The sequence below is a fragment of the Pleurodeles waltl genome, chromosome 4_1, assembly GCF_031143425.1.
Source record: "Pleurodeles waltl isolate 20211129_DDA chromosome 4_1, aPleWal1.hap1.20221129, whole genome shotgun sequence".
Classification (NCBI taxonomy): Eukaryota; Metazoa; Chordata; class Amphibia; order Caudata; family Salamandridae; genus Pleurodeles; species Pleurodeles waltl.
Genome location: NC_090442.1, coordinates 55,787,330 through 55,802,359, shown reverse-complemented (window position 1 = coordinate 55,802,359; position 15,030 = coordinate 55,787,330). Strand labels below are relative to the sequence as shown.

General features: G+C 52.5%; 10 non-coding genes across 10 annotated transcripts; 4 read left to right on the top strand and 6 right to left on the bottom strand.

Moving 5' to 3' along the window:
• Window positions 1-2,401: 2,401 nt before the first annotated feature.
• TRNAG-GCC (transfer RNA glycine (anticodon GCC)) lies at window positions 2,402-2,472 on the top strand. The gene has a single exon. It is a non-coding gene; the product is annotated as a tRNA-Gly (tRNA).
• A 396-nt stretch (window positions 2,473-2,868) lies between these two features.
• TRNAN-GUU (transfer RNA asparagine (anticodon GUU)) lies at window positions 2,869-2,942 on the bottom strand. Its single transcript has one exon. It is a non-coding gene; the product is annotated as a tRNA-Asn (tRNA).
• Window positions 2,943-4,645: 1,703 nt separating this feature from the next.
• Window positions 4,646-4,716, top strand: TRNAG-GCC (transfer RNA glycine (anticodon GCC)). The gene has a single exon. It is a non-coding gene; the product is annotated as a tRNA-Gly (tRNA).
• Window positions 4,717-4,787: 71 nt separating this feature from the next.
• Window positions 4,788-4,859, bottom strand: TRNAW-CCA (transfer RNA tryptophan (anticodon CCA)). Its single transcript has one exon. It is a non-coding gene; the product is annotated as a tRNA-Trp (tRNA).
• A 253-nt stretch (window positions 4,860-5,112) lies between these two features.
• Window positions 5,113-5,186, bottom strand: TRNAN-GUU (transfer RNA asparagine (anticodon GUU)). Its single transcript has one exon. It is a non-coding gene; the product is annotated as a tRNA-Asn (tRNA).
• A 3,949-nt stretch (window positions 5,187-9,135) lies between these two features.
• On the top strand, window positions 9,136-9,206 carry TRNAG-GCC (transfer RNA glycine (anticodon GCC)). Its single transcript has one exon. It is a non-coding gene; the product is annotated as a tRNA-Gly (tRNA).
• Window positions 9,207-9,602: 396 nt separating this feature from the next.
• On the bottom strand, window positions 9,603-9,676 carry TRNAN-GUU (transfer RNA asparagine (anticodon GUU)). The gene has a single exon. It is a non-coding gene; the product is annotated as a tRNA-Asn (tRNA).
• A 1,703-nt stretch (window positions 9,677-11,379) lies between these two features.
• TRNAG-GCC (transfer RNA glycine (anticodon GCC)) lies at window positions 11,380-11,450 on the top strand. The gene has a single exon. It is a non-coding gene; the product is annotated as a tRNA-Gly (tRNA).
• Window positions 11,451-11,521: 71 nt separating this feature from the next.
• Window positions 11,522-11,593, bottom strand: TRNAW-CCA (transfer RNA tryptophan (anticodon CCA)). Its single transcript has one exon. It is a non-coding gene; the product is annotated as a tRNA-Trp (tRNA).
• Window positions 11,594-11,846: 253 nt separating this feature from the next.
• TRNAN-GUU (transfer RNA asparagine (anticodon GUU)) lies at window positions 11,847-11,920 on the bottom strand. Its single transcript has one exon. It is a non-coding gene; the product is annotated as a tRNA-Asn (tRNA).
• Between the last annotated feature and the right edge of the window lie 3,110 nt (window positions 11,921-15,030).

Below are 15,030 nucleotides of genomic sequence, written 5' to 3'. Positions count from 1 at the left end.
TCAGTCTCCTGCATCTGATTCCTGCCATCAGCATGTGAACGTTTGGCAGTCCAAGGCTTGCCATGCAAACTTTGTTCATAGGTGTCCCATGCGAATGCATGGGCCTCATCACTACTGTCTACGGCAGGGCTCTCTGCTCAGCCTATGTAAGTGAAGCATTGGTGGTTCAGTGGTAGAATTCTCGCCTGCCTCGTGGGAGGCCCGGGTTCGATTCCGGCCAATGCAAAGCGCCCTTCTTTTGGCTTTGCTTTAGAAGTCAGAGATATAGACTTGGTGGGGAAAAAAATGTCAAAGAGTGACCACGCCGTGATTTGAACACGCAACCTTCTGATCTGGAGTCAGACGCGCCACCGTTGCGCCACGAGGTCCCTGTGCATGCAGTTCTCAGCCCCGGATCAAGAAATGCTTCTGTGCCTTTTATTGGCCCTCAGTACGCCTGTGGTTAAAGTAGAAGGCTTGGTGTCCCGTTTCCAGTCCTATTGGTGGAAATGACTAGAGGTGAAGAGATGAGAGAAGATAGAAATGTTGAGATAGAGCATGTCACGCAGGCAAAGCGAGAGCTCTAAGAGCAAAGCCAGACAGCTGTGTTTTAATTCAGGACTTGATGTAGGCAAAAGCATACGTCCCTGGGTGGGCTTAAACCACCAACCTTTCGGTTAACAGCCGAACGCGCTAACCGATTGCGCCACAGAGACCAACCACCGCAGTGAGCGTGTTGGGACTCAATATATGTTTTTACCTTTGTGCTCCTGCCTGCAGCTCTAAGGTCCTGGCATAAGACAGGTAGGCTTAGACTCCATTGTGACATGTCTTACTTCTCTTAGAAGAAGGTTCTGAGTTGCCAGGCAGCTTATCTTCTGCCGGGCACACTTTCCTTTGCAGGCTTTCAGGTTGTGAATCCAGCACTGCTTAGGTGTCCATGTCAGACATGAGCAGCTCATTGAGCCCCACTGTGTGTTTTTTGTGGATATACAACTCTCAGACTAGAGGGAGCAGGCGGGAAGTGGGTGAGACTCACACAGGGTGGGTGGGGCAGTTAAAGGATGTTATCTAATAGTGTAATCGAGGAGTTGGGTTTTTTGTGCACTACACTTTAACCAGCGATTCTTTCTAAAAGGAAATCCCAGGGCAGTACCCGCAATGAGTGGCATCCCCACACCCGAGGTTGCATTGTGGTAGCTGTTCCCTGAGCCCATAGCCCCTGTCCCCATGTCGCCCTTTCTCCTCGTGTAACTCACCCCAGGTTCGGTGGCTCTGATACTTGCTGCTTCTGCTGCGCGATCATCCCCATGATCTGGGCCTTTGTACGAAATGTCATGTAAGATGACTTTATTCAGCACGGCGTTTGTCATTTGCTTGGTTGTCCTGTCACTGTTGGATGTTTTCTTGCGCAGACTACTGTCTAATGGTGGGAAGGCCACGAGACACGTGACTTTTCTCTTTCCTTGTTAGCATAGTTTCCTGCCACTGTCTTGGTGTGCTGCCAGCCTGTGAGACACGTGTCTTGCCCATCTCAGCTCCACTGTGGCATGTTAGATATGTCTTTGAGCAGAGTCCCAGTCCCAGAGCTGCTGCCTTCTCTGCACTCTGGCTTGTAAGACTGCAGGCAAAGGCCCTCCCTGGCCCCTCAGCCAGATAGATACATTTACCTGCAGGGCTCAGCTTTGGTGAAAGATATTGGCGAGAGAGAGGAAAGGGGACGGCCCGTGGTGCACCCCCTATTTTGCATAGAACCACAGCCTCCTGGGAGGGCAGAGACATGAGGGTTCTCAGGGAAAGCCCTCCCAGGAGTGTTGAAGGGCAGGACGTGAAACACAGCAATCCCGGAATGGCCTGGTCTAAGATGCCTGTGCAATAGGCCTGGCCCTAGGCTTCCGGGGCTCTTCCTCGGCAGAGGCCCCAGTGGTATGAGCCCGACCAGGGCTGTGCCCGACCAGGGCTGTAGGGCGCGTTGGGAGCGCGTTAGGGACGCGAAAGAGGGCGCATGGCGCAGAACTCTGCCCGTTTCTCCCCAGGATTTTGGGGAGGACAGGGAATCTGGCCAGGTCAGTGACTAGGCTTTCCCAGAAGGAAAGTCCAGTGACAGTGGCATGTTGTGAAACACAAGATTGCTGGTGGTCTGGAGGGTGCTTTCTGTCAGCCACTTCTCCCGGGAGCAGCCAGAGAGCAGGCTGATGTCGTGCTCTGTCAAGCACAACACTGGCCCCAAACCACTGTCCTTAGCAAAAGCAGAAACATTCATAGTTTCAGTCTCCTGCATCTGATTCCTGCCATCAGCATGTGAACGTTTGGCAGTGCAAGGCTTGCCATGCAAACTTTGTTCATAGGTGTCCCATGCGAATGCATGGGCCTCATCACTACTGTCTACGGCAGGGCTCTCTGCTCAGCCTATGTAAGTGAAGCATTGGTGGTTCAGTGGTAGAATTCTCGCCTGCCACGCGGGAGGCCCGGGTTCGATTCCCGGCCAATGCAAAGCGCCCTTCTTTTGGCTTTGCTTTAGAAGTCAGGGATATAGACTTGGTGGGGGAAAAAATGTCAAAGAGTGACCCCGACGTGATTTGAACACGCAACCTTCTGATCTGGAGTCAGACACGCTACCGTTGCGCCACGAGGTCCCTGTGCATGCAGTTCTCAGCCCCGGATCAAGAAATGCTTCTGTGCCTTTTATTGGCCCTCAGTACGCCTGTGGTTAAAGTAGAAGGCTTGGTGTCCCGTTTCCAGTCCTATTGGTGGAAATGACTAGAGGTGAAGAGATGAGAGAAGATAGAAATGTTGAGATAGAGCATGTCACGCAGGCAAAGCGAGAGCTCTAAGAGCAAAGCCAGACAGCTGTGTTTTAATTCAGGACTTGATGTAGGCAAAAGCATACGTCCCTGGGTGGGCTTGAACCACCAACCTTTCGGTTAACAGCCGAACGCGCTAACCGATTGCGCCACAGAGACCAACCACCGCAGTGAGCGTGTTGGGACTCAATATATGTTTTTACCTTTGTGCTCCTGCCTGCAGCTCTAAGGTCCTGGCATAAGACAGGTAGGCTTAGACTCCATTGTGACATGTCTTACTTCTCTTAGAAGAAGGTTCTGAGTTGCCAGGCAGCTTATCTTCTGCCGGGCACACTTTCCTTTGCAGGCTTTCAGGTTGTGAATCCAGCACTGCTTAGGTGTCCATGTCAGACATGAGCAGCTCATTGAGCCCCACTGTGTGTTTTTTGTGGAGATACAACTCTCAGACTAGAGGGAGCAGGCGGGAAGTGGGTGAGACTCACACAGGGTGGGTGGGGCAGTTAAAGGATGTTATCTAATAGTGTAATCGAGGAGTTGGGTTTTTTGTGCACTACACTTTAACCAGCGATTCTTTCTAAAAGGAAATCCCAGGGCAGTACCCGCAATGAGTGGCATCCCCACACCCGAGGTTGCATTGTGGTAGCTGTTCCCTGAGCCCCTAGCCCCTGTCCCCATGTCGCCCTTTCTCCTCGTGTAACTCACCTCAGGTTCGGTGGCTCTGATACTTGCTGCTTCTGCGCGATCATCCCCATGATCTGGGCCTTTGTACGAAATGTCATGTAAGATGACTTTATTCAGCACAGCGTTTGTCATATGCTTGGTTGTCCTGTCACTGTTGTATGTTTTCTTGCGCAGACTACTGTCTAATGGTGGGAAGGCCACGAGACACGTGACTTTTCTCTTTCCTTGTTAGCATAGTTTCCTGCCACTGTCTTGTTGTGCTGCCTGCCTGTGAGACACGTGTCTTGCCCATCTCAGCTCCACTGTGGCATGTTAGATATGTCTTTGAGCAGAGTCCCGGTCCCAGAGCTGCTGCCTTCTCTGCACTCTGGCTTGTAAGACTGCAGGCAAAGGCCCTCCCTGGCCCCTCAGCCAGATAGATACATTTACCTGCAGGGCTCAGCTTTGGTGAAAGATATTGGCGAGAGAGAGGAAAGGGGACGGCCCGTGGTGCACCCCCTATTTTGCATAGAACCACAGCCTCCTGGGAGGGCAGAGACATGAGGGTTCTCAGGGAAAGCCCTCCCAGGAGTGTTGAAGGGCAGGACGTGAAACACAGCAATCCCGGAATGGCCTGGTCTAAGATGCCTGTGCAATAGGCCTGGCCCTAGGCTTCCGGGGCTCTTCCTCGGCAGAGGCCCCAGTGGTATGAGCCCGACCAGGGCTGTGCCCGACCAGGGCTGTAGGGCGCGTTGGGAGCGCGTTAGGGACGCGAAAGAGGGCGCAGGGCGCAGAACTCTGCCCGTTTCTCCCCAGGATTTTGGGGAGGACAGGGAATCTGGCCAGGTCAGTGACTAGGCTTTCCCAGAAGGAAAGTCCAGTGACAGTGGCATGTTGTGAAACACAAGATTGCTGGTGGTCTGGAGGGTGCTTTGTGTCAGCCACTTCTCCCGGGAGCAGCCAGAGAGCAGGCTGATGTCGTGCTCTGTCAAGCACAACACTGGCCCCAAACCACTGTCCTTAGCAAAAGCAGAAACATTCATAGTTTCAGTCTCCTGCATCTGATTCCTGCCATCAGCATGTGAACGTTTGGCAGTCCAAGGCTTGCCATGCAAACTTTGTTCATAGGTGTCCCATGCGAATGCATGGGCCTCATCACTACTGTCTACGGCAGGGCTCTCTGCTCAGCCTATGTAAGTGAAGCATTGGTGGTTCAGTGGTAGAATTCTCGCCTGCCACGCGGGAGGCCCGGGTTCGATTCCCGGCCAATGCAAAGCGCCCTTCTTTTGGCTTTGCTTTAGAAGTCAGAGATATAGACTTGGTGGGGAAAAAAATGTCAAAGAGTGACCCCGACGTGATTTGAACACGCAACCTTCTGATCTGGAGTCAGACGCGCTACCGTTGCGCCACGAGGTCCCTGTGCATGCAGTTCTCAGCCCCGGATCAAGAAATGCTTCTGTGCCTTTTATTGGCCCTCAGTACGCCTGTGGTTAAAGTAGAAGGCTTGGTGTCCCGTTTCCAGTCCTATTGGTGGAAATGACTAGAGGTGAAGAGATGAGAGAAGATAGAAATGTTGAGATAGAGCGTGTCACGCAGGCAAAGCGAGAGCTCTAAGAGCAAAGCCAGACAGCTGTGTTTTAATTCAGGACTTGATGTAGGCAAAAGCTTACGTCCCTGGGTGGGCTTGAACCACCAACCTTTCGGTTAACAGCCGAACGCGCTAACCGATTGCGCCACAGAGACCAACCACCGCAGTGAGTGTGTTGGGACTCAATATATGTTTTTACCTTTGTGCTCCTGCCTGCAGCTCTAAGGTCCTGGCATAAGACAGGTAGGCTTAGACTCCATTGTGACATGTCTTACTTCTCTTAGAAGAAGGTTCTGAGTTGCCAGGCAGCTTATCTTCTGCCGGGCACACTTTCCTTTGCAGGCTTTCAGGTTGTGAATCCAGCACTGCTTAGGTGTCCATGTCAGACATGAGCAGCTCATTGAGCCCCACTGTGTGTTTTTTGTGGAGATACAACTCTCAGACTAGAGGGAGCAGGCAGGAAGTGGGTGAGACTCACACAGGGTGGGTGGGGCAGTTAAAGGATGTTATCTAATAGTGTAATCGAGGAGTTGGGTTTTTTGTGCACTACACTTTAACCAGCGATTCTTTCTAAAAGGAAATCCCAGGGCAGTACCCGCAATGAGTGGCATCCCCACACCCGAGGTTGCATTGTGGTAGCTGTTCCCTGAGCCCCTAGCCCCTGTCCCCATGTCGCCCTTTCTCCTCGTGTAACTCACCTCAGGTTCGGTGGCTCTGATACTTGCTGCTTCTGCGCGATCATCCCCATGATCTGGGCCTTTGTACGAAATGTCATGTAAGATGACTTTATTCAGCACAGCGTTTGTCATTTGCTTGGTTGTCCTGTCACTGTTGGATGTTTTCTTGCGCAGACTACTGTCTAATGGTGGGAAGGCCACGAGACACGTGACTTTTCTCTTTCCTTGTTAGCATAGTTTCCTGCCACTGTCTTGTTGTGCTGCCTGCCTGTGAGACACGTGTCTTGCCCATCTCAGCTCCACTGTGGCATGTTAGATATGTCTTTGAGCAGAGTCCCGGTCCCAGAGCTGCTGCCTTCTCTGCACTCTGGCTTGTAAGACTGCAGGCAAAGGCCCTCCCTGGCCCCTCAGCCAGATAGATACATTTACCTGCAGGGCTCAGCTTTGGTGAAAGATATTGGCGAGAGAGAGGAAAGGGGACGGCCCGTGGTGCACCCCCTATTTTGCATAGAACCACAGCCTCCTGGGAGGGCAGAGACATGAGGGTTCTCAGGGAAAGCCCTCCCAGGAGTGTTGAAGGGCAGGACGTGAAACACAGCAATCCCGGAATGGCCTGGTCTAAGATGCCTGTGCAATAGGCCTGGCCCTAGGCTTCCGGGGCTCTTCCTCGGCAGAGGCCCCAGTGGTATGAGCCCGACCAGCGCTGTGCCCGACCAGGGCTGTAGGGCGCGTTGGGAGCGCGTTAGGGACGCGAAAGAGGGCGCAGGGCGCAGAACTCTGCCCGTTTCTCCCCAGGATTTTGGGGAGGACAGGGAATCTGGCCAGGTCAGTGACTAGGCTTTCCCAGAAGGAAAGTCCAGTGACAGTGGCATGTTGTGAAACACAAGATTGCTGGTGGTCTGGAGGGTGCTTTCTGTCAGCCACTTCTCCCGGGAGCAGCCAGAGAGCAGGCTGATGTCGTGCTCTGTCAAGCACAACACTGGCCCCAAACCACTGTCCTTAGCAAAAGCAGAAACATTCATAGTTTCAGTCTCCTGCATCTGATTCCTGCCATCAGCATGTGAACGTTTGGCAGTCCAAGGCTTGCCATGCAAACTTTGTTCATAGGTGTCCCATGCGAATGCATGGGCCTCATCACTACTGTCTACGGCAGGGCTCTCTGCTCAGCCTATGTAAGTGAAGCATTGGTGGTTCAGTGGTAGAATTCTCGCCTGCCTCGTGGGAGGCCCGGGTTCGATTCCGGCCAATGCAAAGCGCCCTTCTTTTGGCTTTGCTTTAGAAGTCAGAGATATAGACTTGGTGGGGAAAAAAATGTCAAAGAGTGACCACGCCGTGATTTGAACACGCAACCTTCTGATCTGGAGTCAGACGCGCCACCGTTGCGCCACGAGGTCCCTGTGCATGCAGTTCTCAGCCCCGGATCAAGAAATGCTTCTGTGCCTTTTATTGGCCCTCAGTACGCCTGTGGTTAAAGTAGAAGGCTTGGTGTCCCGTTTCCAGTCCTATTGGTGGAAATGACTAGAGGTGAAGAGATGAGAGAAGATAGAAATGTTGAGATAGAGCATGTCACGCAGGCAAAGCGAGAGCTCTAAGAGCAAAGCCAGACAGCTGTGTTTTAATTCAGGACTTGATGTAGGCAAAAGCATACGTCCCTGGGTGGGCTTAAACCACCAACCTTTCGGTTAACAGCCGAACGCGCTAACCGATTGCGCCACAGAGACCAACCACCGCAGTGAGCGTGTTGGGACTCAATATATGTTTTTACCTTTGTGCTCCTGCCTGCAGCTCTAAGGTCCTGGCATAAGACAGGTAGGCTTAGACTCCATTGTGACATGTCTTACTTCTCTTAGAAGAAGGTTCTGAGTTGCCAGGCAGCTTATCTTCTGCCGGGCACACTTTCCTTTGCAGGCTTTCAGGTTGTGAATCCAGCACTGCTTAGGTGTCCATGTCAGACATGAGCAGCTCATTGAGCCCCACTGTGTGTTTTTTGTGGATATACAACTCTCAGACTAGAGGGAGCAGGCGGGAAGTGGGTGAGACTCACACAGGGTGGGTGGGGCAGTTAAAGGATGTTATCTAATAGTGTAATCGAGGAGTTGGGTTTTTTGTGCACTACACTTTAACCAGCGATTCTTTCTAAAAGGAAATCCCAGGGCAGTACCCGCAATGAGTGGCATCCCCATACCCGAGGTTGCATTGTGGTAGCTGTTCCCTGAGCCCATAGCCCCTGTCCCCATGTCGCCCTTTCTCCTCGTGTAACTCACCCCAGGTTCGGTGGCTCTGATACTTGCTGCTCCTGCTGCGCGATCATCCCCATGATCTGGGCCTTTGTACGAAATGTCATGTAAGATGACTTTATTCAGCACGGCGTTTGTCATTTGCTTGGTTGTCCTGTCACTGTTGGATGTTTTCTTGCGCAGACTACTGTCTAATGGTGGGAAGGCCACGAGACACGTGACTTTTCTCTTTCCTTGTTAGCATAGTTTCCTGCCACTGTCTTGGTGTGCTGCCAGCCTGTGAGACACGTGTCTTGCCCATCTCAGCTCCACTGTGGCATGTTAGATATGTCTTTGAGCAGAGTCCCGGTCCCAGAGCTGCTGCCTTCTCTGCACTCTGGCTTGTAAGACTGCAGGCAAAGGCCCTCCCTGGCCCCTCAGCCAGATAGATACATTTACCTGCAGGGCTCAGCTTTGGTGAAAGATATTGGCGAGAGAGAGGAAAGGGGACGGCCCGTGGTGCACCCCCTATTTTGCATAGAACCACAGCCTCCTGGGAGGGCAGAGACATGAGGGTTCTCAGGGAAAGCCCTCCCAGGAGTGTTGAAGGGCAGGACGTGAAACACAGCAATCCCGGAATGGCCTGGTCTAAGATGCCTGTGCAATAGGCCTGGCCCTAGGCTTCCGGGGCTCTTCCTCGGCAGAGGCCCCAGTGGTATGAGCCCGACCAGGGCTGTGCCCGACCAGGGCTGCAGGGCGCGTTGGGAGCGCGTTAGGGACGCGAAAGAGGGCGCATGGCGCAGAACTCTGCCCGTTTCTCCCCAGGATTTTGGGGAGGACAGGGAATCTGGCCAGGTCAGTGACTAGGCTTTCCCAGAAGGAAAGTCCAGTGACAGTGGCATGTTGTGAAACACAAGATTGCTGGTGGTCTGGAGGGTGCTTTCTGTCAGCCACTTCTCCCGGGAGCAGCCAGAGAGCAGGCTGATGTCGTGCTCTGTCAAGCACAACACTGGCCCCAAACCACTGTCCTTAGCAAAAGCAGAAACATTCATAGTTTCAGTCTCCTGCATCTGATTCCTGCCATCAGCATGTGAACGTTTGGCAGTGCAAGGCTTGCCATGCAAACTTTGTTCATAGGTGTCCCATGCGAATGCATGGGCCTCATCACTACTGTCTACGGCAGGGCTCTCTGCTCAGCCTATGTAAGTGAAGCATTGGTGGTTCAGTGGTAGAATTCTCGCCTGCCACGCGGGAGGCCCGGGTTCGATTCCCGGCCAATGCAAAGCGCCCTTCTTTTGGCTTTGCTTTAGAAGTCAGGGATATAGACTTGGTGGGGGAAAAAATGTCAAAGAGTGACCCCGACGTGACTTGAACACGCAACCTTCTGATCTGGAGTCAGACACGCTACCGTTGCGCCACGAGGTCCCTGTGCATGCAGTTCTCAGCCCCGGATCAAGAAATGCTTCTGTGCCTTTTATTGGCACTCAGTACGCCTGTGGTTAAAGTAGAAGGCTTGGTGTCCCGTTTCCAGTCCTATTGGTGGAAATGACTAGAGGTGAAGAGATGAGAGAAGATAGAAATGTTGAGATAGAGCATGTCACGCAGGCAAAGCGAGAGCTCTAAGAGCAAAGCCAGACAGCTGTGTTTTAATTCAGGACTTGATGTAGGCAAAAGCATACGTCCCTGGGTGGGCTTGAACCACCAACCTTTCGGTTAACAGCCGAACGCGCTAACCGATTGCGCCACAGAGACCAACCACCGCAGTGAGCGTGTTGGGACTCAATATATGTTTTTACCTTTGTGCTCCTGCCTGCAGCTCTAAGGTCCTGGCATAAGACAGGTAGGCTTAGACTCCATTGTGACATGTCTTACTTCTCTTAGAAGAAGGTTCTGAGTTGCCAGGCAGCTTATCTTCTGCCGGGCACACTTTCCTTTGCAGGCTTTCAGGTTGTGAATCCAGCACTGCTTAGGTGTCCATGTCAGACATGAGCAGCTCATTGAGCCCCACTGTGTGTTTTTTGTGGAGATACAACTCTCAGACTAGAGGGAGCAGGCGGGAAGTGGGTGAGACTCACACAGGGTGGGTGGGGCAGTTAAAGGATGTTATCTAATAGTGTAATCGAGGAGTTGGGTTTTTTGTGCACTACACTTTAACCAGCGATTCTTTCTAAAAGGAAATCCCAGGGCAGTACCCGCAATGAGTGGCATCCCCACACCCGAGGTTGCATTGTGGTAGCTGTTCCCTGAGCCCCTAGCCCCTGTCCCCATGTCGCCCTTTCTCCTCGTGTAACTCACCTCAGGTTCGGTGGCTCTGATACTTGCTGCTTCTGCGCGATCATCCCCATGATCTGGGCCTTTGTACGAAATGTCATGTAAGATGACTTTATTCAGCACAGCGTTTGTCATATGCTTGGTTGTCCTGTCACTGTTGGATGTTTTCTTGCGCAGACTACTGTCTAATGGTGGGAAGGCCACGAGACACGTGACTTTTCTCTTTCCTTGTTAGCATAGTTTCCTGCCACTGTCTTGTTGTGCTGCCTGCCTGTGAGACACGTGTCTTGCCCATCTCAGCTCCACTGTGGCATGTTAGATATGTCTTTGAGCAGAGTCCCGGTCCCAGAGCTGCTGCCTTCTCTGCACTCTGGCTTGTAAGACTGCAGGCAAAGGCCCTCCCTGGCCCCTCAGCCAGATAGATACATTTACCTGCAGGGCTCAGCTTTGGTGAAAGATATTGGCGAGAGAGAGGAAAGGGGACGGCCCGTGGTGCACCCCCTATTTTGCATAGAACCACAGCCTCCTGGGAGGGCAGAGACATGAGGGTTCTCAGGGAAAGCCCTCCCAGGAGTGTTGAAGGGCAGGACGTGAAACACAGCAATCCCGGAATGGCCTGGTCTAAGATGCCTGTGCAATAGGCCTGGCCCTAGGCTTCCGGGGCTCTTCCTCGGCAGAGGCCCCAGTGGTATGAGCCCGACCAGGGCTGTGCCCGACCAGGGCTGTAGGGCGCGTTGGGAGCGCGTTAGGGACCCGAAAGAGGGCGCAGGGCGCAGAACTCTGCCCGTTTCTCCCCAGGATTTTGGGGAGGACAGGGAATCTGGCCAGGTCAGTGACTAGGCTTTCCCAGAAGGAAAGTCCAGTGACAGTGGCATGTTGTGAAACACAAGATTGCTGGTGGTCTGGAGGGTGCTTTGTGTCAGCCACTTCTCCCGGGAGCAGCCAGAGAGCAGGCTGATGTCGTGCTCTGTCAAGCACAACACTGGCCCCAAACCACTGTCCTTAGCAAAAGCAGAAACATTCATAGTTTCAGTCTCCTGCATCTGATTCCTGCCATCAGCATGTGAACGTTTGGCAGTCCAAGGCTTGCCATGCAAACTTTGTTCATAGGTGTCCCATGCGAATGCATGGGCCTCATCACTACTGTCTACGGCAGGGCTCTCTGCTCAGCCTATGTAAGTGAAGCATTGGTGGTTCAGTGGTAGAATTCTCGCCTGCCACGCGGGAGGCCCGGGTTCGATTCCCGGCCAATGCAAAGCGCCCTTCTTTTGGCTTTGCTTTAGAAGTCAGAGATATAGACTTGGTGGGGAAAAAAATGTCAAAGAGTGACCCCGACGTGATTTGAACACGCAACCTTCTGATCTGGAGTCAGACGCGCTACCGTTGCGCCACGAGGTCCCTGTGCATGCAGTTCTCAGCCCCGGATCAAGAAATGCTTCTGTGCCTTTTATTGGCCCTCAGTACGCCTGTGGTTAAAGTAGAAGGCTTGGTGTCCCGTTTCCAGTCCTATTGGTGGAAATGACTAGAGGTGAAGAGATGAGAGAAGATAGAAATGTTGAGATAGAGCGTGTCACGCAGGCAAAGCGAGAGCTCTAAGAGCAAAGCCAGACAGCTGTGTTTTAATTCAGGACTTGATGTAGGCAAAAGCATACGTCCCTGGGTGGGCTTGAACCACCAACCTTTCGGTTAACAGCCGAACGCGCTAACCGATTGCGCCACAGAGACCAACCACCGCAGTGAGTGTGTTGGGACTCAATATATGTTTTTACCTTTGTGCTCCTGCCTGCAGCTCTAAGGTCCTGGCATAAGACAGGTAGGCTTAGACTCCATTGTGACATGTCTTACTTCTCTTAGAAGAAGGTTCTGAGTTGCCAGGCAGCTTATCTTCTGCCGGGCACACTTTCCTTTGCAGGCTTTCAGGTTGTGAATCCAGCACTGCTTAGGTGTCCATGTCAGACATGAGCAGCTCATTGAGCCCCACTGTGTGTTTTTTGTGGAGATACAACTCTCAGACTAGAGGGAGCAGGCAGGAAGTGGGTGAGACTCACACAGGGTGGGTGGGGCAGTTAAAGGATGTTATCTAATAGTGTAATCGAGGAGTTGGGTTTTTTGTGCACTACACTTTAACCAGCGATTCTTTCTAAAAGGAAATCCCAGGGCAGTACCCGCAATGAGTGGCATCCCCACACCCGAGGTTGCATTGTGGTAGCTGTTCCCTGAGCCCCTAGCCCCTGTCCCCATGTCGCCCTTTCTCCTCGTGTAACTCACCTCAGGTTCGGTGGCTCTGATACTTGCTGCTTCTGCGCGATCATCCCCATGATCTGGGCCTTTGTACGAAATGTCATGTAAGATGACTTTATTCAGCACAGCGTTTGTCATTTGCTTGGTTGTCCTGTCACTGTTGGATGTTTTCTTGCGCAGACTACTGTCTAATGGTGGGAAGGCCACGAGACACGTGACTTTTCTCTTTCCTTGTTAGCATAGTTTCCTGCCACTGTCTTGTTGTGCTGCCTGCCTGTGAGACACGTGTCTTGCCCATCTCAGCTCCACTGTGGCATGTTAGATATGTCTTTGAGCAGAGTCCCGGTCCCAGAGCTGCTGCCTTCTCTGCACTCTGGCTTGTAAGACTGCAGGCAAAGGCCCTCCCTGGCCCCTCAGCCAGATAGATACATTTACCTGCAGGGCTCAGCTTTGGTGAAAGATATTGGCGAGAGAGAGGAAAGGGGACGGCCCGTGGTGCACCCCCTATTTTGCATAGAACCACAGCCTCCTGGGAGGGCAGAGACATGAGGGTTCTCAGGGAAAGCCCTCCCAGGAGTGTTGAAGGGCAGGACGTGAAACACAGCAATCCCGGAATGGCCTGGTCTAAGATGCCTGTGCAATAGGCCTGGCCCTAGGCTTCCGGGGCTCTTCCTCGGCAGAGGCCCCAGTGGTATGAGCCCGACCAGCGCTGTGCCCGACCAGGGCTGTAGGGCGCGTTGGGAGCGCGTTAGGGACGCGAAAGAGGGCGCAGGGCGCAGAACTCTGCCCGTTTCTCCCCAGGATTTTGGGGAGGACAGGGAATCTGGCCAGGTCAGTGACTAGGCTTTCCCAGAAGGAAAGTCCAGTGACAGTGGCATGTTGTGAAACACAAGATTGCTGGTGGTCTGGAGGGTGCTTTCTGTCAGCCACTTCTCCCGGGAGCAGCCAGAGAGCAGGCTGATGTCGTGCTCTGTCAAGCACAACACTGGCCCCAAACCACTGTCCTTAGCAAAAGCAGAAACATTCATAGTTTCAGTCTCCTGCATCTGATTCCTGCCATCAGCATGTGAACGTTTGGCAGTCCAAGGCTTGCCATGCAAACTTTGTTCATAGGTGTCCCATGCGAATGCATGGGCCTCATCACTACTGTCTACGGCAGGGCTCTCTGCTCAGCCTATGTAAGTGAAGCATTGGTGGTTCAGTGGTAGAATTCTCGCCTGCCACGTGGGAGGCCCGGGTTCGATTCCGGCCAATGCAAAGCGCCCTTCTTTTGGCTTTGCTTTAGAAGTCAGAGATATAGACTTGGTGGGGAAAAAAATGTCAAAGAGTGACCACGCCGTGATTTGAACACGCAACCTTCTGATCTGGAGTCAGACGCGCCACCGTTGCGCCACAAGGTCCCTGTGCATGCAGTTCTCAGCCCCGGATCAAGAAATGCTTCTGTGCCTTTTATTGGCCCTCAGTACGCCTGTGGTTAAAGTAGAAGGCTTGGTGTCCCGTTTCCAGTCCTATTGGTGGAAATGACTAGAGGTGAAGAGATGAGAGAAGATAGAAATGTTGAGATAGAGCATGTCACGCAGGCAAAGCGAGAGCTCTAAGAGCAAAGCCAGACAGCTGTGTTTTAATTCAGGACTTGATGTAGGCAAAAGCATACGTCCCTGGGTGGGCTTAAACCACCAACCTTTCGGTTAACAGCCGAACGCGCTAACCGATTGCGCCACAGAGACCAACCACCGCAGTGAGCGTGTTGGGACTCAATATATGTTTTTACCTTTGTGCTCCTGCCTGCAGCTCTAAGGTCCTGGCATAAGACAGGTAGGCTTAGACTCCATTGTGACATGTCTTACTTCTCTTAGAAGAAGGTTCTGAGTTGCCAGGCAGCTTATCTTCTGCCGGGCACACTTTCCTTTGCAGGCTTTCAGGTTGTGAATCCAGCACTGCTTAGGTGTCCATGTCAGACATGAGCAGCTCATTGAGCCCCACTGTGTGTTTTTTGTGGAGATACAACTCTCAGACTAGAGGGAGCAGGCGGGAAGTGGGTGAGACTCACACAGGGTGGGTGGGGCAGTTAAAGGATGTTATCTAATAGTGTAATCGAGGAGTTGGGTTTTTTGTGCACTACACTTTAACCAGCGATTCTTTCTAAAAGGAAATCCCAGGGCAGTACCCGCAATGAGTGGCATCCCCACACCCGAGGTTGCATTGTGGTAGCTGTTCCCTGAGCCCCTAGCCCCTGTCCCCATGTCGCCCTTTCTCCTCGTGTAACTCACCTCAGGTTCGGTGGCTCTGATACTTGCTGCTTCTGCGCGATCATCCCCATGATCTGGGCCTTTGTACGAAATGTCATGTAAGATGACTTTATTCAGCACAGCGTTTGTCATATGCTTGGTTGTCCTGTCACTGTTGGATGTTTTCTTGCGCAGACTACTGTCTAATGGTGGGAAGGCCACGAGACACGTGACTTTTCTCTTTCCTTGTTAGCATAGTTTCCTGCCACTGTCTTGTTGTGCTGCCTGCCTGTGAGACACGTGTCTTGCCCATCTCAGCTCCACTGTGGCATGTTAGATATGTCTTTGAGCAGAGTCCCGGTCCCA